Source organism: Megalobrama amblycephala, linkage group LG15, assembly GCF_018812025.1.
Source record: "Megalobrama amblycephala isolate DHTTF-2021 linkage group LG15, ASM1881202v1, whole genome shotgun sequence".
Taxonomy (NCBI): Eukaryota; Metazoa; Chordata; class Actinopteri; order Cypriniformes; family Xenocyprididae; genus Megalobrama; species Megalobrama amblycephala.
Window position 1 is genome coordinate 24,066,042 of NC_063058.1, and position 26,097 is coordinate 24,092,138.

The 26,097-nt window shown below is 36.2% G+C and overlaps 1 long non-coding RNA gene across 2 annotated transcripts in view; it reads left to right on the top strand.

Moving 5' to 3' along the window:
* Positions 1-18,926: 18,926 nt before the first annotated feature.
* LOC125247742 overlaps positions 18,927-26,097 on the top strand; it is a 106,385-nt gene continuing 99,214 nt past the window's right edge. Inside the window, exon 1 of one of the 2 annotated variants that reach the window (XR_007180171.1) lies at positions 18,927-19,408. This is a non-coding gene — a long non-coding RNA (uncharacterized LOC125247742). The remainder of the gene's footprint in view (positions 19,409-26,097) is intronic. The other variant, XR_007180170.1, reaches the window with a different exon arrangement.

The following is a 26,097-nucleotide window of genomic DNA, read 5'->3' on the forward strand; positions in this document are numbered from 1 at the left end:
GTTTGCTTCTGTCACGGTAAGTAATTGGTGGACAAAAGGCATTGAATCAAGTCTTTTCAGTGCACTGCAAAGAGCTTAACTGATTTTAAAAGTTAACATGATTGTCATATAGCCGACAGAGAATTTTTTTTAAGCTATCATGGATGTGTTACAAAAATAACTACATCCAGGCTTTATTCTCAACATGTGCTTATCTGCACAGAATTGAATCTTTTTGATTCAACTCTACCTTATTAATTAAAATAAATTATTATTTACTCATCCTCATTTCAATCCAAACCTGTATAATGCTATTTTTTTTCTGTAAAACACCCAAAAAATTTGTCCATATGACTTGTGCGCTATATTCCAAGTGCTCTGCTTTGCATGATTTATTTGCTATTATTTGCCCTCAAAGCAAATTATCCATGCAATTTATTATGCATGTCTCAATTCAAATATGTTGCAGGTTTGACATCATGATGGTTTTGGTCACAAAACAAGTGAGAACCAATGATGTTTGATGTTACTGGCCTCCAGTTAGCAGCACAGGTGCCATATTTGTCACCCAGAAATTAAAATAGTCATTAATTACTCACCCTCATGTTGTTTCAAACCTGTAAGACATTTGATCATCTTTTTGAATCTGACAGTTGAGTTTTACCATTTTTGAATCCATTCAGCCGATCTCCGGGTCTGGTGGTACCACTTTTAGCATAGCTATCAAGGAATTTTGCTGCCGTACCATGGGTGCAGCAGGCGCAATGATATTACGCAGCGCCTCTCACAAATGTCTCCATGGTTGCAAGGCACGATCCCTGTGCAAGCAGGGGGTCACAAGCACTGCGTAATATCATTACACCTGCTGCACTCATGGTACGGCAGCAAAGTTCCTTGATTATTACGACGGAATGAGAGTATAGTTCCTAGACATATTGGCCTAGAAAATTGCAACTTTTCATTTTCCGTCAGTCTTAGTACACGATGTAACTACAGAAGAGTCAAGTTATAAATAGGAAAAATATCAAAACTCTTTGGTCATTTTTGAGCGAGATGCTAACGGTCTAATCAGATTCAATGAACTATGCTAAGCTATGCTAAAAGTAGTGCAGCCAGACCTGGAGATCGGCTGAATGGATTCGAAAACGGTAAAACTCAACTGTTTAACTCTAGGGGAGTTAAAATGAGCCTATTTTTTTAAAAAAAAAAGTGGATTGTTCCTTTAAAGTAATCCATGTGGATTAATCTCAGTTTTATAAAGCAACACGAGTGCTTTGTGCAAAACATAATTTACCACTTTATTTACAAAATATTAATTGCAACACACGTTAGCAACAATGTCTGCTATCGCGTCAACACAGCACACATGCGTCGTGTTGCTCTCTCTCGTTAAGTCCCTTTAAGACAGTGGTCTCAAACTGCTCGCGCAAGTCGAGCGTCGATTTTAAACCACCGAAATGCGTCCGATGCGCGTCAAACGGCATCTTGGACCAGTGCGGCTCAGCTTTGTGAGCAGAAGCGTTGCCAGGTGTCTGGCAAGAGATATAATAGTGTACAAATGTATTCAGGGATTGCATTTGTTCAGTGTTGTTCAGTGCAAGATTTTGATGCTATTTAAGCTAAAATAAAGTTAGGGAAAATATTTGCATTAACTGTTAAAAACTACTTAATGATAGAGACACAGCTGTTTAAATTTTTTAAGTATGGCAAAAATATTTTAGGCAAGGCAATTTTATTTGTAGGCTATAGCACATTACACAATGGTAATTCAAAGTGCTTTATATAAAGAAGACCAAATACATAATAATAAAAATGGAACGCATAAGAAATAGAAATAACAGTAAAAACAGGGAATTCTGCTATCTGGATGGAAGAGTTACGGATCTATCCATTAGAGCGGATCTAAATTTTATAAATGAAATTTGAAGTAAATGAGAAATAATGCAAAGGAAAGTAAATTTTCAGAAATTTTGCGCTTTCTTGTGTTTGAATATTAAAATGGCCCTCCTATGAGGTGTCAATCACAGAAACGGCCCCCAGCCAATTTGAGTTTGAGACCCCTGCTTTAAGACAAGTCATTTTACTCGACGGCCATCTTTGAAACGCCTCTCAGGCATTCAAGTGCAGCTCCTATCTCTTTGAATGGGGAAACATCAAATTCCCCAAAGCTGTTTGCCAAGCTTTCAATTAAATTTCATATTTTAAATCACCAATGAAATCTGACAATTTTGTTTCAAAATGCTTGAATCATGACCAAAAACAATATTTTTCAGGCTGGATCAAGCTAATACACATGCACAGTCTTAAACGCGCGTCTCTCGTGTCTCATTTCGGAGGCTCGCGTCTGATTGTTTTTTTATAGGAACCGGAGCTTCTAACGGCCGCTGCAGTGACGCGATGACTTTACCAATCAGCGATTTGCTCTTATTTAGAAGGTGGAACTTATGCTGCATTCTAGCAAAGTCCCTTTAAGACAAGTCATTTCACTCGGCGGCCATCTTTGAAACGCCTCTCGGGCATCCTGGGCATCATGCAATCTCTTTGAATGGGAAACATCAAATTCTCCAAAACTGTTTGCCAACCTTACGATTAAATTTCATATTTGAAATCACCAATGAAATCTAACAACAACCGGCTCATAAATTTAGTTTCTAAACGCTCGAATCATGACCAAAAAAAATATTTTTCAGGCTGGATCAAGCTAATGCGCATGCGCAGACCTAAATGCGAGTCTGACTGTTTCTATAGAAACCAGTGATTCTAACGGCCGCTGAAGTGACGCGATGACTTTACCAGTCAGCGATTGGCTCTTATTTAGAAGGCGGGACTTATCCGCCATATTGCGCGTTACACTTTCTCCCATTCAAAACAATACGAGTGACACGTCTTGTGTTATTCTATAGTCTTTGATTCTAGGCAACCCGTAACCCGTGTTTTTCCAACCTTCTACCCGTGAAAGTGCACTGGAACAGCAGTCAAAGCCGTGACTTCCCACCCGTGAACTCGTACTAGATCGGTGTACTCCCAGTTACGGGTTCTGACGTCACATAGCCCGCGAAACAACAATGGCAGCCCCTACGGATGCAGTGTTTATGCAAGTGCACGGAAAAATACAAGGTATAACAGCTTCTCTTGCCTTATGCGCCGTTTTCCTCCTCTGTTTCCCTCAAATAAACAAGGAGTAAGCACCTTTGGCGATAGAAATAATTAATGAGCATAAGGCCCGTATGGTCCGCCATGTTGGTTTGTTTACACTTTTACGCAGTTTGGCGTGACTTTCCTGGAACGCTACAAAGTCGTAAGTCGTGATTTGAAATCGTGACTCACGGGCTCAAAAACCTGCCTGGAACGCAGCATTATTCCGCCATATTGCGCGTTGAACTTTCTCCCATTCAAAACAATACGAGTGATGCGCCTTGTGTTATTCTATAGTCTTTAGTTTCAACACAACACGCATGCGTCGTGATGCTCTCGTGAACATGCGTCAGAGATTAATATTTTGTAAACAAGGTAAATTTCACACTGTACCAACAGACGTTGCAGTGTGACTTGTTCTTTATGGACTATTATATTTTAATGTTTTATGGAGGAAAACTTATTTTGTGTTCCACAGAAAAAAATAACAGCATTGAACAATATGAGGGTGAGTAAATAATCTCCCTTTAAAGACTATGAATGCCCATGCTTCTGCTACGGCCTTGAACATAATCAAATAAATGTTTTATACACTGACACTGGAAAATAAGTGCTTATTGCACACTTTGTCTTACTCTGCGTTCCTTGATTTGCGAAATCAGCTTAAAGCAGTTTCTATGACTTGGCCTTGTTGCTAAGCAATACTAGAGCAATGAAAACGAGCATTAGGAAGATCGCAGACCTCTGCGACGGCAGCACTTTATCTCGGCTCAAACCATGCCTGCAGCTCTGCATCTCTGCATCTGTTCACGAATTCGTTTCAGTTGCGCTTAGACCTTGTCCAAAAAGATTTCTGATGTGTGTGTGTGTGAGTGTGTCTGCGAGACCTTTTCCAGGCAGTGTTCGAGTGGCCTACTACAGTACCAGGTGGATGCTCCTGTTTGCCAGGTGGGGTTCCCGCTGTCATAACCTCAACTCTTTCAGTTAGAGAAACCAGAGAGATTGCAGGAGAGATAAAGAGGGCAACCCCGTTCCCTCCCCCGCAATATGAGACAGGTGCGTGAGAACGAGAAGAAAGGGTTTTGTGGGGCACCAACAGTCTCTCCCAGGTGATAAGAAGTTAAGAAAGCAGTTAAAAAGATGTTTCTTCAAACTGTTGCTGTGCTCCAGGCTGGCTGCCAGATTCACGACTCTTTTTGAAGGCCTGTTCTACATTCTGTTCAGAAATGCAAAACTCAATCATATCCCTAATAGCTCATTAATAGGCTGTTTAAGTTTTGATTATCCATTAATTAAATTAAGGATTTATCAAGGACACGCTGATTCACGCATAATAAGGGATTGAGGCGAATGAAAAAAGAAACTTTCTTTGGGATGAGGCAACTTAACATTAACCACTAACCATGCCATATCGAACAATGGTTGACTTATATGTCAGAATATTACCACGGTCATGGAAAACCAGAGAATATTAGGGAATTGTAAAATTGTGATTTCTGTTAGATCATAAATAATCTTTAAAAAATCATGAACATTCATTTCATTATTACATATTTTCATTATAATTTTTAAATGTCAATTTAATATATATAAAATATCTATTATAATTACTTATTGTTATATCTATATATGCTCAAACACACACACACACATATATTTTTTTGTTGCTGAAATGAATAAAATATATTTGAAATATATTTTAAGATATGTAATATAATTTTGCATAATTCAGATTTTTTAATTAAATATACACACACACACACACAGATTATCATAATTATAGATTGTATAGTATATATCATTTAATTATACATAATTATATAATATACATTTTAATGTATACGATATATCTATTATCTATTAATTGCTTTATATATATATATATATATATATATATATATATATATATATATATATATATATATATATATATATATATATATATATATATATATATATATATATATATATATGTATATATATACATATATATATATTAAAGTTTTTTTTCCACAGTTTAGATTTTTGAATATGAATATATATATATATATACACACACACACACACACACACACACACACACACACACACACACACACACACACACACACACACACACACACACAGATTAGCATAATTATAGATTGTATAGTATATATCATTTAATTATACATAATTATATAATATACATGTTAATACATTTTTATCTATTACTTGCTTTATGTGTATATATATATATATATATATATATATATATATATATATATATATGAAATATATTTGAAATATTAAAATATCTATTATACGTTTTTTTTCTACAATTCAGATTTTTGAATATATATATATATATATATATATACACACACACACACACACACACACAGATTATCATAATTATAGATTGTATAGTATATATTATATAATATACATTTTAATGTATACGATATATCTATTATCTATTAATTGCTTTATATGTATATATATATATATATATATATATATATATATATATATATACACACACACACACACACACACACACACACACACACACACACACACACACACACACACACACGGATTAGCATAATTATAGATTGTATAGTATATATCATTTAATTACACAATTATATAATATACATGTTAATACATTTTTATCTATTACTTGCTTTATGTGTGTATATATATATATATATATATATATATATATATATATATATATATATATATATATATATATATGAAATATATTTGAAATATTAAAATATCTATTATACGTTTTTTTCTACAGTTCAGATTTTTGAATATATATATATATATATATATATATATATATATATATACACACACACACACAGATTATCATAATTATAGATTGTATAGTATATATTATATAATATACATTTTAATGTATACGATATATCTATTATCTATTAATTGCTTATATATATATATATATATATATATATATATATATATATATATATATATATATATATATATATATATATATATATATATGTATGAAATATATTTTAAAATATTAAAATATCTAATTCAGATTATATATATATATATATATATATATATATATATATATATATATATATATATATAAAGCATAATTTTAATAAAAAACTAAAGTTTATATATAATTTGTATTTTTTGTCCTTTTCTGGTTACTATGTGCTTCAAATTATTAAAATATATCAGAGATGTTTTTCTTTTCAGTGCAGTCTCTCTAAAATAATTTTTAAAAATGATTTGTCATTTTACATCAGCCGGGGGAAAAAAAGTTTTAGTGGTGCAGAAAGAAACGTAACGATTATGATGTTTTTTTGTTTTTTTAAGAATAACATGCATTGATGAATTGTGCAGGGACATGAATCAGGGACATTTCTTAAGATAGTAAATAGGCCATGTTTATACTAATTTTGTCTTAAAAGCAATTTATTTTTAACATGGGTGAGAACCACCAAGAGTGACTTAACCTTCCACGACCCCTCAGTGATTGATTTTCCCAAATCATTGAGCATATGCTAATTTACTGGCTTGTTCGGCCAGTATCGCAACCAGCGTCCAGTAACTGTTGCTTTAATTGAACATGTCAATCATTTCTAAATTGCTCGAGCGAATTGAACCAAGCGAGCCTTTCTTCACTCTGCATTTTCTTTCTTTTAACTTTTATTTCTGAGTGCCTGTGTTCTGCCCCTGATTAAAGCTGTCGTTCAGCTTCCTCTTGAGTGTTCTTAGCAGCCATATGTGTTTTTGAGTGAGATGTGGGCTATATTCTTTCAGCGTTTCTTTCCTGAGGGTGTCACTGTTGTGTTGCTAGTTGGTCTCAAAACTGTTCTTGTCTGTCTTCCAGGAGCATCATCTGCAGAGTTGAGCCCAACCACATAACCCACATCCACAAACACACATTGCATATTTACATAAATCTACATAAAGAGAACATACAAGGCTTACTTTCTACACTTAAAATGACCACTGAATTATAATTAAACCATTTTTGATTACATTTAAATGAAAAAAACACGCCCACGAACTGTTGGCTGAACGTCTGATGCATTCGACATACAAATGTGGAAATGTGTGTCGCGTTCTTTAAAGTGGGGGTATCGCACACAGTTTCTGCCAATCTCATGTTAATCTTGAGTACCTATAGAGTAGTAGTGCATCCTTCATATCTCCAAGAAGTCTTTAGTTTAATTATATATATATAAAAGATACATAAGCTGTACCGAGTATTTCCGAAAACAGCCGAGCGCCTGGAGGCATATCCTGTAAGTGGAGATAGAGTCGCGCTGCTTTTGTGTACAAATCGTCTACAAGCTATCAATGGTCAGTTAAACAACTGTATTTAAACACACAATACACCAACGCATTATCCATGGATAACTTTTGAATCACTATAATGAATATAGCTTATGAATGATGAATAATGAATTTATTAAAGGTGCCATCGAACGTTTTTTTACAAGATGTAATATAAGTCTAAGGTGTCCCCTGAATGTGTCTGTGAAGTTGCAGCTCAAAATACCCCATAGATTTTTTTAAATTAATTTTTTTAACTGCCTATTTTGAGGCATAATTAGAAATGCGCCGATTCAGGCTGCGACCCCTTTAATTGCTCGCGCTCTCCGCCCCCTCCTGAGCTCTCGACTCTATCATTGCATAAACAAAGTTCACACAGCTAATATAACCCTCAAAATGGATCTTTACAAAGTGTTCGTCATGCAGCATGTCTAATCGCGTAAGTATGGTATTTATTTGAATGTTTACGTTTGATTTTGAATGAGTTTGATAGTGCTCCGTGGCTAACTGCTAATGCTACACTGTTGGAGAGATTTATAAAGAATGAAGTTGTGTTTATGAATTATACAGACTGCAAGTGTTTAAAAATGAAAATAGCGACGGCTCTCTTGTCTCCGTGAATACAGTAAGAAATGATAGTAACTTTAACCACATTTAACAGTACATTAGCAACATGCTAACGAAACATTTAGAAAGACAATTTACAAATATCACTAAAAATATCATGTTATCATGGATCGTGTCAGTTATTATCACTCCATCTGCCATTTTTCGCTGTTGTCCTTGCTTGCTTACCTAGTCTGATGATTCAGCTGTGCACAGATCCAGACGTTAATACTGGCTGCCCTTGTGTAATGCCTTGATCATGAGCTGGCATATGCAAATATTGGGGTCGTACATATTAATGATCCCGACTGTTACGTAACAGTCGGTGTTATGTTGAGATTCGCCTGTTCTTCGGAGGTCTTTTAAACAAATGAGATTTATATAAGAAGGAGGAAACAATGGAGTTTGAGACTCACTGTATGTCATTTCCATGTACTGAACTCTTGTTATTCAGCTATGCTGAGGTAAATTCAATTTTCAATTTTCATTAGTTGATTTTGTGATTTGGAAGAGAATTTTTGGAACAGAAATACTCCGTCATACGTCCAACTCATGTTTAGCATGAGAATCCAATTCAGAATACATGAAATAGCATTATATACCCCCCCCCCCCCCCCCTTTAATGGTCCATGATGTGGATCTTTGACCACATAAAAGCTAACCATAATTTGGTTGTGAATGGCATGTTGCAGGCATGGAAAGATCTTTTCATTTTTTACAGTGTTTGTAATCATGTGTTGTGCATGATATTCCATTCCAAGATGTACATGTTTCATTTCCAATGAACTTGAAACTTGAGGTTATTGCGTAGCATGTAAAACTGCTTTAACTGTAAACACAGGAAACTACTGTTTAAATGCAGCTTAGTTTTGCTAAGCTGTTAAAAATCAACCGTCCAGGGCTAATCAGGTCAGTACAGAGGGCTTTAAACTTTGTGCCACCCAACAAATCCATATAACATATAAATGCTTCCTCTGGGGCCTTGACTAGAATTCAGTGCCCTTGATGAATCGTACTATTGCAGAACATACGGCTTACACCTCAGGAAAACCTGCAGTCAGGAGCTTATTCGTCTGAATATTCCCTCCGATAATGCGGCCGGCTAGTGGGCAGCCCGGTAGCACTGCTGGAACATTAATTCAGACAGATGCAGACACCAAAGGTTCAATTCCCCTCCATTTTCTGCCTTATTCTTCCACAGAGCTGAGGGATGTGGAGCCTGCTGGGTATGGAATGGACACCATTTGCATCCATGCACCGAATGAAATCACATTTAGATGCTAATTACTTACATACCAAAGGGTGTTGGTTGTTCCTACATGTGTATGCCAGTGTTGGAGAGTTACAAACTTAAAGCATCAAAGCTACTAGTTCACTCCAAACTGAATATTCAAAATCATGTTGTTCTAAACTGGTTTGTTCACTTTTGGATGACCTATTGCTTTAAACACATTTAGTTGCATGACATATGATACGTAACATTTATATTAACTAGCTAACTAGTGCTCTATCCAGTAGCATTGGCAAGATTGATTAAATACAGTGATATTCTATGCTGTTTTGTTGTATAAATAGTGTGTTTAGTTTTGTTTTAAAGACAAAAATGTAATTAATTACTCACCCTCATGTCGTTCTACACCCGTAAGATCTTTGTTCATCTTCGGAACACAAATTAAGATATTTTGATGAAATCTGATGGCTCACCGAGGCCTGCATTCACAGCAATGGTACTTCCTCTCTCGAGATCCATTAATGTACTAAAAACATTTAAATCAGTTCATGTGAGTTCAGTGGTTCAATATTAATATTATAAAGTGACAAGAATATTTTTTCTGCCAATATTCTTGCCAAATAAAATAAGGACTTTTTAACAGTATCTATTTCAAAACACTGCTTCATGAAGCTTCGGAGCTTTACGAATCGAATCAGTGATTCGGATCATGTATCAAACTGCTGAAATCAAGTGACTTTAGCTCTCCGTACCACAGATTCGATTCATAAAGCTCCGAAGCTTCGTGAAACAGTGTTTTGAAATAGATATTGTTAAAAAATCGTTATTTAGTTTTTTTGGTGGACAAACAATATTCTCATCGCTTTATAATATTAAGGTAGAACCACTGTACTCACATGAACTGATTTAAATATGTTTTTAGTACCTTTATGGATCTTGAGAGAGGAAGTGCCATTGTTGTCAATGCAGGCCTCACGGAGCCATGGGATTTCATCAAAATATCTTAATTTGTGTTCTGAAGATGAACGAAGGTCTTACGGGTGTGGAACGACATGAGGGTGAGTAATAAATGTTTAATAAATAAATTATTTTCATTTTTGGGTGAACTAATTCTTTAAATATCCAGTTTGGAGTGACCTATTCCTTTAAGTTTTAAGTAGCTTAATGTTTTTAGTTTGTAACACTCCAACACTAGCATACACATGTATGGACAACTAGCCTTCGGTATAGTAATTAGCATCTAAATGTGATTTAATTCAGCACATGGATGCAAATGGCATCCATTCCAGATAGATAAAATCAAGTTCAAATCAGATTTTTCATATTGAAAAGCCTATTTCACATTCAGAAACACATACATAAAATATGCTAAGTAAGATGGAATTGCAAATGACAGTGTGCTTTATGCTGTCACCCTAATAGATCCGATATTTATGCAAATAGCTAGCAATGTAGTAAGCTATGTTTTTAGTAGCTTGTAGGTTTGCTAACTGCATTTTTAGGGCGATCAAGACTTTAATTTAACTACTTTAAATTGCGAGAAGCTTGTAATTTAGCAAGCTACAATTTTAAAGTAGCTTTTCCAACAGAATGTCACAGGAAGAGTCCTTAAACTAAACTACGCTTTTACAGATTTGTTGTATTTATACTTACGCTCTTGCAAAGTATTCTAACTTAAACTTTCCAAATTGGAGATTTGAAATAACTGAAAGAGTTGTCTGAAGTAGACCACTGTGTAGTTCATTTATATCCTAACTTTAGTTTTTTACTACCAGTTGTATCCCAGCCAGTATTCCAGTAGCTACATTTACATGCAACCAAATAATCCATGGCTCAATTGGACTGAAAAACCTTCATGTAAACACCTTAATCGATCCGATTGAGCTTGATCCGAATGAAATTTCGATTGGATTGAAAGGACTGGTTTATTCCTTTTCTAATCCGATCGATAGGACATGTAAACACTTAATCAGATTGAAAACCGAAACTGGAAAGGACTGCGCATGTGCAATGAAATGGGGTAATGACTTATGCGCAGAACGAGCTGCAGTTGTTGTTACATAAAATATCATAAATTATATTATCGTGTTATTCTAAAATTCTCCTACCACTCATCTTCTGTGAAGTGGGGCAGAACTACGTCAAGTATCAGTGCACAGGGATTGTGTACTGTCATGACTTTCACGCCTTTGCCCACGATATGGGCTTGAGGTGTGGGCCCTACATGGGTTTGTCCATGGATTCAATCTGAATTAGCCCCAGTATGGGCAGAAACCCATTTAGGGCTCATACAGGGGCTATTTCAGATAGGGCCGACATGGAACCCATGAACAAACCCATTTGTGGCCAATACTTCAAGCCCATCTTGCATTCATTGGCCCCACCGTTAATTATTGCCTGGGACTTAGACTTCAAAATTCATAAAAGTTCTGGTAATTTGTGAATTTTCAAGGCACACAAAGTTTAAGAATAATAAACTTTTTTTGGTCGCAGAGGTTCTGCTTACCAAAAAATCAATGGAAAAATCCTGCTGGCTTTTGTCGAGGGAACGAGGGTGATTCCGACTTCCATATTGGCCTATAAACTTATGTCATTCCTGTGGCACTCTACTAGTGCAAACGAGAAATGTGCCTTGTGGCACCATAATACTAAAAAGAATCTTGAAAAGTAAGTGAAGTATCAGTGCACAGGGATTGTGTACTGTCATGACTTTCACGCCTTTGCCAATCTGCCACCATGAATAAATAATCTGCCTGGAACGTCAGGGAAGACAAAACTCGCCTGGCTCAAGGTTGAGTGCACTCCTGAACGGCGATATTGAGGGTCTTGGAAGAACAATGACTAAATTAGCAGTGCAGCCTTTGAGTATTCTATTTTTTCATCTTCTCCTCACTGCATTATTGCAGTAATGGCTCTTGGTGCCAAAGCCCTTGATGGATTCCTGTGGGAGAGCTTGGATTAATGGAACGGCGGTGCTGAGATTTATGCCAGTTTCCTTTCATCAGGTTTTACAGTGGAGGAAAACAGGAGTTAACACTGTCTGTGTGTTATTCGATTGTATTCCGCCATATGCGTCTCCACGCCTGTGTCCGGCGCTCAGGTTGCATTGATTTACAACAGGTGAAATCACGGCGCAATAAAAGCCTTTGATAATAAAGCATCATGCCGCAGGGGAGAGAGAGAGAGAGAGAGAGAGTGAAAAAGGGATGGGAGATAGAGGAGGGGGAAGGTCTGATGATCTCCAAAGCAGTTTATGTAAATTCTCTCTCATTCCCCTCAGGGTTGGCAGTCACCTTCCCAAGGCCCAGTTAGGCGGCGTTGGCTTGGCCGTCTTCACGCGGCTGCCCTCCACAGTTGGAGAGAGAGCGACATGGGGGCTCAGCACCTCCGTGAGCTGGGATTTGGTGCTGGATCAGTCCGTGGGAGCCGGGGGAATGCGTCATGCAGCATGTGGCGAACTTCCGAAACTCTCCTTTGCTCTCTCCCTCCTTCTGGCCGCTTCCTCCCAGTCACACAGTGAAGGGATGACTTTGGGAAAACCTTTGAGTTTGGGGTAAAAACAGACATTGTAATCTTGAAGGACCATGCAAAAGCACATCAGAATAAATCCTGTGAAAAGATCTCCGTGGCATTTACTCAGCAACTATGTCTCACATCTTTACCCTGAAGAAAAACACAAAGTTCTTTTTGATTTTTCAATGGTTTATTGACCCGTTTTGACCAGTTTATTGACCCATTCCATCTGCACTGCATTTAAGTTAAGGTTGACTTTTTCTTTGCATTTTGTGTACTGTTGATGAAGAAAAGCAATAAAAGCAAGAAAAATATCAGCAGCCGAATGATAAAATACTGCCTATTTAAAGCATCAATTACATTGTTCATCTTTTGCTCTTGTTGAACTATAGTGCTAAAAGGCTTCCTGTCCCTGTCTGTAAGTGTTAAAGAAATATAAAATTGCCAAATCACACACAATAATTATGATTTAGAGGCAACATATAACTTGAAATTATCAAGACCATATGACTAGATATGTGGAACATAAAATGTTACAGGGTGTGTCTGAAATCACCCCCTAATCGCTTAAATAGGGCGCTATTTGAGAGGATAGCCATTTGTAGTGGTGTCCGAAACCATGACGTTTGAGTGCACTCATTCAATCCCATAATGCACCGCAATAACAAGTGTACAACCGATGTATAGGTGTGTTTGACTGATCAGTGTATGACATCAAAGTACCACAAGAGCGATTCGAAAGCATATACTGAGGCGTCTGCTTTGTAATAGCTCTCGCGGTACTTTGATGTCATACACTGATCAGTCTGTCGAAATTCAACCACACACCTAATGGCTAAAGAATACCCATAATGCACTGTGACAGTCACAGCAAAATAATTCCCGTGCCTCACCAGAAGATGGCGTCCGCAGCTGAATCATTGATCCATTTTCCAAACCACTGGTCCAATGTGGGTACAGCGTAATACCATACAGGTATAAATTTCATTTTAATTGATTATTAAAGGTGCCCTAGAACCAGTTTTTACAAGATGTAATATAAGTCTAAGGTGTCCCCTGAATGTGTCTGTGAAGTTTCAGCTCAAAATACCACATAGATTTATTTTAATTAATTTTTTTAACTGCCTATTTTGGGGCATCATTAACTATGCACCGATTCAGGCTGCGGCCCCTTTAAATCACGCGCTCCCTACTCCCCGAGCTCTCGACTATAATACAGTGCATTTACAAAGTTCACACAGCTAATATAACCCTCAAATGGATCTTTACAAGATGTTCGTCATTCATACTGCATGCATGCGTCGGATCATGTGAGTATTGTATTTATTTCGATGTTTGGACGTTCTGAATGAGTTTGATAGTGCTCCGTAGCTAAAGCTAACATTACACACTGTTTTAGAGATTTATAAAGAATGAAGAATATATATTCTTTATAAAGAATGCACAGCTCCAGACGTTAATACTGGCTGCCCTTATCTAATGCCTTGAACATGAGCTGGCATATGCAAATATTGTAACAGTCGGTGTTATGTTGAGATTCGCCTGTTCTTCTGAGGTCTTTTAAACAAATGAGATTTATATAAGAAGGAGGAAACAATGGAGTTTGAGACTCACTGTATGTCATTTCCATGTACTGAACTCTTGTTATTCAACTATGCCAAGGCAAATTCAATTTTTGATTCTAGGGCACCTTTAAATTGTTTAATTAAGGTTTATACATGCTAGTGTGTGTGTGTGTGTGTGTGTATATATATATATATATATATATATATATATATATATATATATATTGTGCATTTGGCTTATGTAAGGGTTCGAGTCATGTAAGTGGTTAAATATACTTGCGCCTCGGCTCAGAATGCTTTTATGACGCGAGATTAATGTAAACACAGCCTATATATAAAATACACCTGTATTATTTCATTCTCTTCTCAATATATGCAACTCACACATCTCAAGCTTTTCAGGGTCGCACAATTACCAGGGTGTCCCAATTATTAAGCGGCATATTTAGTCTGTTACTGACCTCATGAAAGAAAAGGGCAGAGATTTCGAGTTGTACTTAAAATTACATCCATTTTAGCGATATGTATCGCCTGCATATATAAGCTCTCGGATCCCTTACTGTGAGTCGTAGGGTGCCGTAGCGCACAGGAAATGAGACCAGGTTCTTTTTCATTTCCCTGCTTCAGTAGTCCCCTCCTCCTAACTCAAAACCGTGTTCAACCCGGCCCTTCGATTAGATCTCGCTGTTCTGGTCCCGGCGAGGTGGGACCGACTCTGTAATCACATATCTAATCTGTGTCATATATTTTATATGTGTATGTAATATCTGTTGGTAAATGCCAGGCTCACAGACTGCATGATTGAGATCCCGGCCGAGAGGACGCCTGGGTGATTGATTCCTGCCCTCGCTATGGTGACTGAATGATTGGACGAGGTGATTGACAGTTGAGGCGTTTTAAATGGGCCGGACCTGGATGAAACTGTGACAAGCTGAGAGAAAGAGAAAGAGAATCGCAACATACTCTCCTCTATGTGCTTATATCATTTAATCTTCTCTTTCTTTTCTCTTTCTTTCCTTAATTATCTGGCTGTCTCTTGTTCTCCCACACGGTATCCGATAGTGCGGAGGCTGAGATGGTCCTCATCTAGTTAAGTAAATATACAGTCCTCAAGTCCCTCGTCCATTGATTCCTCCTTATATCACATGACAAATCCCTTCCAGCACAAACAGCCGCGTACATTCCTCAGAAAAGGAGACTGAGGTGGAAAATGAAATATTACCAATTTTCATGTCTTAATTTATCATGCAAACACAGATCTGTATGTGTGTGGAAAGCCAGAGACACTTATCTTCAATCTCTCTCTCTTGCTCTATGTTGGTTTCTGTGTATCAAGTTTTTAATTTACTGTAGCTTCATTAGCATAGCATACTTGCAGTGGGGTCCAAAAGTTGACTTACACTGCTGGCTTCTGTAGAAACATGAATTATTTGACAACCTCAGAGCTTACTGTACATGTTTCTGTCTTCAGTAGTTTATAAAATTTAATTATATATATTTACTTCCACAGCAATAATGTTGTACTATATTGTGAGAACAGTAGCTGGTACAACTTGATCGCGGTTACACTTTATTTGGCAACACTTTATTATAAGCTGACTTATTACATGTTACTACATTACTATGTAATAACAGTAAATTATGCATAATTACAGGTAACTAACCCTAAACCAAACCCTCACCCTAACTATAACTCTATAGCAAGTACATATAGTTAATTATTAGAACTCAATACTTATTTATGTAAGTACAATGTAACTACGTCACCTTAAAATAAAGTGTAACCCTTTATTTTAAGGAGTCATTATTACAGTGTAATTATACATTTACGTACTGAGTAATTATAATTAACCACATGTACTTACTATAGGGTTATAGGTTCTATGTAATTATGCTTACAGTAAATAGCTTACAGTATGTTTAGTTTCACTAACATGCAGGTGAAAAAGTAAAGCAAGAACTGTAAATTCCCATAATATAGTTGAAATATAGTTTTATATGCGAAATATATATTTCTTGACATGTTTTCTGAGATTCACCCTGATATATTAAAATAATTTTTATTCTTTTAAAGGGTTAGTTCACCTAAAAATGAAAATTCAGTCATTAATTACTCACCCTCATGTCGTTCCACATCCGTAAGACCTTCATTCATCTTCTGAACAACAATATCTGGGTGATTTCAAAACACTGCTTCATGAAGCTTTGAAGCTTTACGAATGTTTTGTTTCGAATCAGTGGTTTGGAGCGTGTATCAAACTGCCAAAGTCACGCCCCCAGTGGTGAACCATTGAAATTTCAAAACACTTATGACATAACAAAGCCTCGTTTACTGAAATCATGTGACTTTGGCAGTTTTATACACGCTCCGAACCACTGATTCAAAACAAAAGATTCGTAAAGCTTCAAAGCTTCATGAAGCAGTGTTTTGAAATCGCCCATCACTAGATATTGCTGAATAAAGCCATTATTTTGTTTTTTTGTGCACAAAAAATATTCTTGTCGCTTCATAACATTAAGGTTGAACCACTGTAGTCACATGAACTGTTTTAAATATGTTTTTAGTAGCTTTCAGGGCATTTTTGGGTGAACTAACCCTTTAATGAAACCTTAATGAAAAACAGACAAAACAGTTTTTCACAAGAGAGAAATTGAGTAACGACTTTGTATTGATACTGTTTAAGTGTGTGTGTGGTTGTGTGTGTGTGTGTGTGTGTTGTTCAGGTAAAGCTTGAGTACAAAATGTCCTCACAAAGATCAAAATATCCAAAATCCTTGTCCTTGTGGGGACATTTTTGGTCACTATGTTTTTTTTTTTTTTTTTTATGTAAAAATGCTTTTCTGTAAAAAATATAATGTAAAAAAAGTAAAAAAAAAAAAAAAAAAAAAGTTTTCTGTGATGGGTAGGTTTGATTAGGGAATAGAATATACAGTTTGTACAGTATAAAAATCATTATGTCTATGGAATGTCCCCATAAAACATGAAACCAACGTACGTGTGTGTGTGTGTGTGTGTGTGTGTGTGTGTGTGTGTGTGTGTGTGTGTGTGTGTGAGAGCATACACACACCTGCAGGTGTCCTGTCATTTCTGTAAATTAGGCAGAAGGGAAGTTTTTGGTTTTGTGTGCTGCTTATTAACCTTTAAGCCAAAGATGAAAAGGTTACCATGTTTCTCATTCCCTATCCTGTGTTCTTTTGTATATACCCGGTCTTACTCTATTTACCTTCATTTTTTTCAATGATTAGTTTTACTTATTTTATTTTATAACAAATTTTTATGTTTAATTACATTTTCATATATATATTTTTTTTTCATATAATCCTTCATTGTTATGTTGCTTAGCTACTATAAAGAGGTTTTAAATTAATTGTACTAAATTGACATCCATATTTTTATGCTTTACTCTTTTTTTTTTTTTTTTTTTTTTTTTTTTTAACGTTAACCATGTTTTTTTCCCCCCAAGTATCCAATTTATGGCTCTGATTGATACGTGCCAAAGAATAAGGTGATATTTTGGATCGGGCGAGAGCCTGAGTGGTAAAGAGACGGGGAAGAAAAGCTGTCAGGCAGACAAAGAAAGAAAAGAAGCAGGACCCTCTTAAGAACCTGATTGGGAACAGGAGAAAATCAATCAACTGAGCCCCTGTGATTGACAGGCTGGCAAGGTGTTTTCTGCAGAGGTGTCAAATGCTGCACAATTGCGATTTCTCTCCCCCCTCCCTCGCTCTCTCTGTCTCTTTAGTGTCCGTCACCCTTTTATTCACATATCATCATTCCGTCCATCTCACCCAAATTACTCTTCTATCCCCTCCACAATGTCTCCACTCTCTGCACTTCTCGCTCACACTTCTCTCCATCCGCCCTTTGCAATCTCTCTCCTCTCTTGTTTCTGGAGGAAGACTCTCACATTTAGGAGTGCTGACTGACACTCCTTTAATCTTGTTGCTCTGCAACCTTCATGGGAGAGGAAGGGATGCGTTCTTCACACATACGCACAAACAAAGCAGCACCCCTCCCCTCCTTTCTGCTTTCCAAGGCTATTTGTTTTCCGTAATATCACGGCGCACTGAGGAACAGAGACAGGAAATGGCATCGTACATCTCCTTGAGATTCTGCCCTTAATCTTGAAATAACACCTAAAAAACGTGTGATGGAATATATAGACATTTTAATTTAACGTATTCCAACTTTTCCTTCTGTGAGAGCACTTTGTAGTACACTTTGTACTTTAAGAAACTTTTCTATCTCTCATTTTGGCCTAAAATCCCCGAATGCTTTCATCCTCACCTAGAGCAAAAACTGAGTGACTTTGTTCAGGTCATATGTAACATGCCTTTGTCAAAAAGTCTTGGCTTGTTTTATGCCTTGACATGGTATTTGAGCTTTTATTGAAGTTATATAAGCTATATAGCTTCTAACGGCTGCTCGGATTATCTGCATACTAATTTATTAGACGCTTTTATCTAAAGTGTCTTATATTAGTACAATTAAAGATGAATATTCAATGATATTACAATGGTTGAAAGAAACCACCTCATGTATAATCTTTGGTTACTTCCCAAATAATCGACTTCCTGTTTAACGCATAAATTTTAAGTTGTGTCGAACAAAATGTGCCTCGTGATACTGATAAATTCTTTCCTGACGAGATACCAAAACATTTTCCCCTCACAATATTTCAACAGTGAAGTCGCGTGCTCTATTTTTTCCTGTCAGCTTTTTTGGGATCTGAACAAGCGGTGGACAATTCGTGAGTGAATAAATCTTTTGAGTCGGTTCTTTTCGGTTGAAACGGGCTAAAAACGGTTTGAATCGGTTCTCTATTAAATATGAATCATTTTAACAACTCAAGGAATCGTTTGGAGCGGTGTTTCTCTCCCGCTAAAACAGTAAAACTTCCTTCAGGACGGAAGAGAGAAAAGAGCGCTGGATTAAGTGAATGTTAATCGACAGTCAGATGAAACAAAACCTGGAAATAAGTTCAAATCGTTTGACAGCGATGTAGAAGATCGTTATTAAGTTCAACACTCGCACTTGCAGTTTGCCAACGATTAACTTCAGGTAAATATATTTTGCCAAAAACTATATCAAAACAATACGCGAAAGCACGTATCGACCAAAAGTACATGTTTATATCTATTTACAAACTTTGTTTGCCAATGCAAATGTTCCTTCAGTTTCTCTATTTATTTATTTTTACTTGTGATCTGTCAGTTACTAGCCCAAATCTTAAAAGGATAGTTCACCCAAAAATGAAAATTATCTCATGATTTACTCACCCTCAAGCCGTCCTAGGTGTATATGATTATCTTCTTTCATACAAACACAGTTGGAGATTTAAAAATATCCTGGCTCTTCCAAGATTTATAATGGTAGTGAATGGCGCTCATGATTTTGAAGCTCAAAAAGCATTCATCCATCATAAAAGTAATCCATACGGCTCCAAGGGGGGCTAATAAAGGCATTCTGAAGCAAAGCGATGGGTTTTGTAAGAAAAATATCCATATTTAAAATAGGGCTACACAATATATCGCACGATACGAAAAATAACCTTGAACTTAAACGCGATTATCGCTTAAACGCAATTCTTAGTGCGATTATTAAATCGCAAAGGCTGCATTTATTATTATTTTTTTCATGTGCAGCTTGTCAATGAAGTATGGCTACAAATACTAATACATCTGAAAGCACTGCGAGTTTGAATCGCTTATAATGTACATTTGAAAAAGCAACACGCGACAAACATCTTTTCAGACATGAGAAGCATTTATTAAAGGGTTAGTTCACCCAAAAATGAAAATAATGTCATTTATTACTCACCCTCATGCCGTTCCAAACCCGTAAGACCTTCATTAATCTTTGGAACACAAATTAAGATATTTTTGTTGAAATACGATGGTTCAGTGAGGCCAAAAAAACAAAATAACGACTTATTTAGTGATGGACGATTTCAAAACACTGCTTCAGGAAGCTTCGGAGCATAATGAATCAGCGTATCGAATCATGATTCGAATCTTGTGTCAAACCGCCAAACTGCTGAAATCACGTGACTTTGGCACCGAACCGCTGATTCGACACGCTGATTCATTATGCTCCGAAGCTTCCTGAAGCAGTGTTTTGAAATCGGCCATCACTATATAAGTCGTTATTTGTTTTTTTTTGGCGCAGCAAAAATATTCTCGTTGCTTTATAATATTAATATTGAACCACTGTATTCACATGAACTGATTTAGATGTGTTTTTAGTACATTAATGGATCTTGAGAGAGGAAATGTCATTGGCTCCGTGAGGCCTGCATAGGGAGCATCGGATTTCAACTAAAAAATATCTCATTTTGCGTTCCGAAGATTAACAAAGGTCTTACAGGTGTGGAACGACATGAGGGTGAGTAATTAATGACATAATTTTCATTTTTGGGTGAACTAACCCTTTAACATCTTGTTCAACAAAAGACAACATTTAATAACATGTTTTACTCCAAACTCACTTCATAACGACAGTTGAGCATCCTTCTGTGAGATGATGTGGCTTCTTACACAGAATAAGGCAGTCGTGTGTTTATTAGTCATGTTTAATCAATCAAAGCGTTTCAATCTTCTGTTTATTCAGCTTCAGGAATATGATGCATGTTAACTTCTGCTGCAGGGCATATTTTGAGTTTCTGCGCAAGAGCGCCCTCTGGCTTTCAGATGGAGAAGCATTTACTACTGATCACAGAGCTGTACAGCTCTGACAAGCTGCGCATTAAATAATCGCAGCCTTTGCCAAATCGTGTGCGATTTTATTGCGATAAATCATGCAGGCCTAATTTAAAACTTTATATACTAAAATAACTAGCTTCTGGCAGATGACCATACCCATTACGGCAGAAGCACAACGGAAGCGCAGAGGATAGAGCAAAACAAAACACCGGTCACGAATCTAAAACAAGAATTTTTAAAGAGAAATGTCTGAGGATTTCAATATAAGAGAAGAGGAGCTTGAGTTTGTTGCGCAGCCCTATTTGTTTGAACAGCGAGAGGCGTCTAAGCTTACGCTACTCCTACATCCTGCGTCATACATTGTATCACAGGTTACTTTTGTGGTGCAAGTCGACTTATTAGTTATAGTTATTTTAGTATATTTTTCAATATAACTCCAGTTGTGTTCATCTGAAAGAACATATACACCTAGGATGGCTTGAGGGTGAGTAAATCATGGGATAATTTTCATTTTTGGGTGAACTACCCCTTTAAGTATAGGCCACAGTAGTGATTTTTCTTTGATGAACTGTCAAATGAAAACATATAATCAAAAATGAAAACATCAGTTCTTCCCACTGAAATTGTTGCATTATAAATGTTATATACTGCGTGTCATTTGAGAAAACTACCATTCATCTGGATCTAAAAGAGCCTGAAACATGTCCACATGCCAATGCAAAGCTCGTGATGCCTGCAATACGGCTTAAATATAGGTGTAAAACACTTCACTCTTTTTGTTTTCTTTTTATTTTTGCTACTGTGAGACACAAAGCGAATGCACAGCGGCTTTTACAGTGCATTTATCCTGTCAGACGCTAATGGCAGAGTCCTTTGAGCGGCTGCTTTTGAAACCGAAGGACGTTGTGGTGGCTCGGTTGTTATTGCCAGACTTCCTTTCCAACAGCCTTTGCTCCGTTTAGAACGGGATAGAAAGGGCTTCTGGCAGCTGTTCCGATTGTATCACTTGCATGAGAGACCTCTGTGCTTGGCATCCGGGGATAACATCTGTCACTCATCCAGCATTTTAAGACAATGAGTACAAAGAAGATGTATTGATTCTGAACGCAGTGTGCCCTGCTGGCCAGACCCGTGACAGGGGAAGGTTTGCCTAATATTGTAATAGGAAGGAATACTGAATGATGTTTTTTATTTGGGGAACATAATTTTTAAGAAGCCAGGATTTATCATACAAGTTTAAAAGACAGCCGCCCTATTGACAATGAAGCGAGAGAGAGTTTTAAAAAGGCACAACCTTACCAAACACTTCCTACTTTCCTCCACGGGACTTATGGCACGCGTCTTTTTTTCATTTAAAGCTAACATAGAGACGTTATCCCACAGAGACCCGAAACCATTGAAATTTGAGCTGAGGGCTGAATGCAAAGCGATATAACTAGGCCACCGATGCTGTTTTGTTTCAGAACTTGGCTTAAATACAGCATCGGGAACAAGAATCTGCTTTCTGAAAGGGCTATATTTGTTTTTCTTAAATCTCTGAAGCCCATTTGACATTTCGATAAAGTTTTGATAAATGCTTAGGGGTGAAAATGGTACTAAGGTGACATCTTGCTTCCTAAAATGGATCAAAGCAGGCAAGTTTTCCTTATAAGCTTCCTGCGGATTTGTGTTTGACTTTTTTTGTTATGAGCGGTGCGAAATCGAGTGCTTCAAAAGAAATGAAATATGAGAGGTGACTTGTTCTTTTGTTTTTTAAGATGTAAACACCAACAATAGCATCCAGCCCACGAGTGTGACTGTACTTGGCCCTATTGCTTTCGTTGATAAATTAAACTTTTTTTTTTTGCATGTGATTTTGCACCATCCTCGAGAGAATGAGAATGATAAGAGAATGTCCTTTCGCCCGTGTGCGGTGGTACTTTGCTGTGAAATTGGAATGAGTCACTGTTTTGCATTTACTAGATGTAGCAGCTCACTGGTGAAGTGACTAGTACAGCACAACTTGTTTAAAGAAATAGTTCAACCAAAAATAAAAATTGTTGCTGTGGAACATGCACAAAAGAAGAGCTTTGGCAGAATTGTTAATGCAAACTCTCGAATCTCATTTGCACTACTTTATATTCAGTTTAAACTCATGTGAAGCAATAAAAAATGGGGTTTGGTGTTATATTTGCCAACCACTTCTGTTCAAAAGTTTGATTAGTAAGATTTTTTTTTTTTTCACCAAATTAGCATTTATTTGTTCACAAACACAGTAAAAACAGTAATATTGTGAAATAATATCGAGTTTTATGTGTCACATTATCCTTCAGAAAGCTGATTTGGTGCTCAAGAAACATTTCTTATTGTTGTCAATGTTGAAAACAGTTTGATTATTGTGTGGAATCAGTGATATGTTTTTTTTCCAGGATTCTTTGATGAATAGAAAGTTCAAAAGAACAGCATTTATTTGAAAAGGATTTTTGCCACTATCTAAGTCTTTAGCAGTGTTGGGGAAAGTTACTTTTAATAGTAATGTGTTATAATAGTTGGTTACTCCTTAAAAAAGTAACTAATTGCGTTACATAGTTACTTTTTATGGAAAATAATGTTACAATATTGCGTTACTCCCTAAAAAAGGTAACTAATTGCATTACATAATTACTTTATTGAAAGTAATGCATTACAATATTGCGTTACTCCCTAAAAAGTAACTAATTGTGTTACATAGACTTTTTATGGAAAATAACCCTCTGGAGTCTGAGGCTGATTTGGGGCCTGGAGAAGTTTTGACATGCCCTGACATTTGTGCTTTTTTCAGTTGTTCATAAACATATTAATGACACAAGTGTCATTACACTGTATTCAGCACAAACTAGGCTACCATAATATGTGAGGAACATGTGTGTACATGTTTGTGTTTTTGAAGGAATAACGTTTATGCGTGGTTACTGAAAAAACAAAAAAACTTAAGTCACTGATATAAGGCCAATAAAAGTATATTAAATCTGTGTTCACAAGACTTTTGGGTATTGAAGGTTGTAGACTAGAGTTTTTGCTTCAAAATTATGTAAAAATTATGCTGACTACTCTTTCATTTATAACAATATACTGATTTATTTTTTGTAAGACACTTTTTGCCAAGAAACACGGTATGCGAGGAGGCGTGAATCTCCATGAATAATGGCTCATTCTCACCTGTGAAGACAAAAGAATTGAATAGTAATGACCTGAAAAGACTTGCATATTAATGAGGCATTTCAGTCAGGTAGGCTGTGAAAAAAAACTTCTGTGATGTCTCAAGCTCATCATGGTATATGAAACATGCAGAAAAATTTTATTACAATATAAAATAATGGTTTTATATTATACTTTAAAATATAATGTATTTCTGTGATGCAAAGAGTCTGAATATAGGCTTTTAGTTTAAAAGCATGCACATTTGGAGAAATATAGGATTCTCATATGTTTATGTCAATTTTCTATACAGAGGAGTTATTTTTTATTTAATATTCATTGTTATCTCTATGAGCGCTGGTGTTTGCAATTCATACTGCAGCCGGAGGGCGCTCTGTGCATTTTAGTCCACAAATTCACCTAAGAAGAAGACGATATTCCATGAATGGTGTTTACCAATTCATACTACAGCCGGAGGGCGCTAAAGAAACAAAAACTCACTTAAAACTTATCAATAGAAGAAAACAAACAGGAATTTACTGAATGTCTTCCAGAGATCGCTAACCATGGCTTTTTCATCCAGATAAACAATTTTCAAGGCAATAAATACACGATTGAGATGATGAATGCATGTGTTGTCTCTGAATTTGCCTGTGAATAGCGCTGGCTCCGTGGGTGTGGCCGCATTAGTGGGTAATGAGCTGAATCACGGACTTCTGACATGGCTCTCTTTTCATACAGATTACATAAACACAGAATGTTTGTTTTCGATTTGACTTGCACGATTTAAAACCTGACATTTCAACGTTTTGTTAGACATAAGTATGAATTTTTTTTGATTAGTATTCACTAAGTTACACTTCATTTTCTGAGAACTATCAGATTGGACTTCGTTCAGAGGGAGACGAGAGATCACGCATCATGTTAGTTTTCTTTATTTTACAAAAAGCACAACATTTTGTTTTTACTCTGAGTGTATACAAATAAAAGGAGATATTCTATAGTTTCAATTGATGTATTACTTATGTTTCTATGACAAAAAAATGACAGAGTATTTTAAGTCTGTTTTGCTGCAATGTGAAAAAAAACCTGCAAAACGCGCCGGCGCGTTTTTAGACCTCAGAGTGATAATGCGTTACAATATTGCGTTACTCCCTAAAAAAAGTAACTAATTGCGTTACATAGTTACTTTTTATTGAAAGTAATGCATTACAATATTGCATTACTCCCTAAAAAAGTAACTAATTGTGTTACATAGTTACTTTTTTTGGAAAATAATGTGTTACAATATTGCATTACTCCCTAAAAAAAAAGCAACTAATTGCATTACATAGTTACTTTTTATTGAAAGTAATGCATTATAATTAGGGCTGCACGATTTGGGGAAAATGTCATATTGCGATTATTGAGGTCAATATTGCGATTGCGATTTGCGATAGCGATATAATAAACAAATAGTATCATGAGTCATCTTGCTTGGTTCTCAATGAAAATACACACACAGATTACTGATAATGCTGAAATGTGTATTTCTCAACTCAACCTAGCAACAACAGCAAACAAATGCACAGTGTTTTCAAATTAAAATATTTTTATGAAATTAAATAACATCTTTGCATTACTGCAAACTTGTTATAATCCCATTTAAGATATTTGTTTCTTTACTAATCTGTAGTGGTTCAACGGATCACAAAACTCACGGTTCGGATCACATCACGGTTATGACGTCACAGATCGGATCATTTTTCGGATCAGCACAAAAAAAATAAAAAATTGGATGGGGGTAACTTAACTTTGCATTTATTACTTAGCCCACTTAAACTATTCTGATACCATAGCATAAACTGCTAACCTAAATAATACATTATTAAAGGCAAGTGAACAGACTGTAAA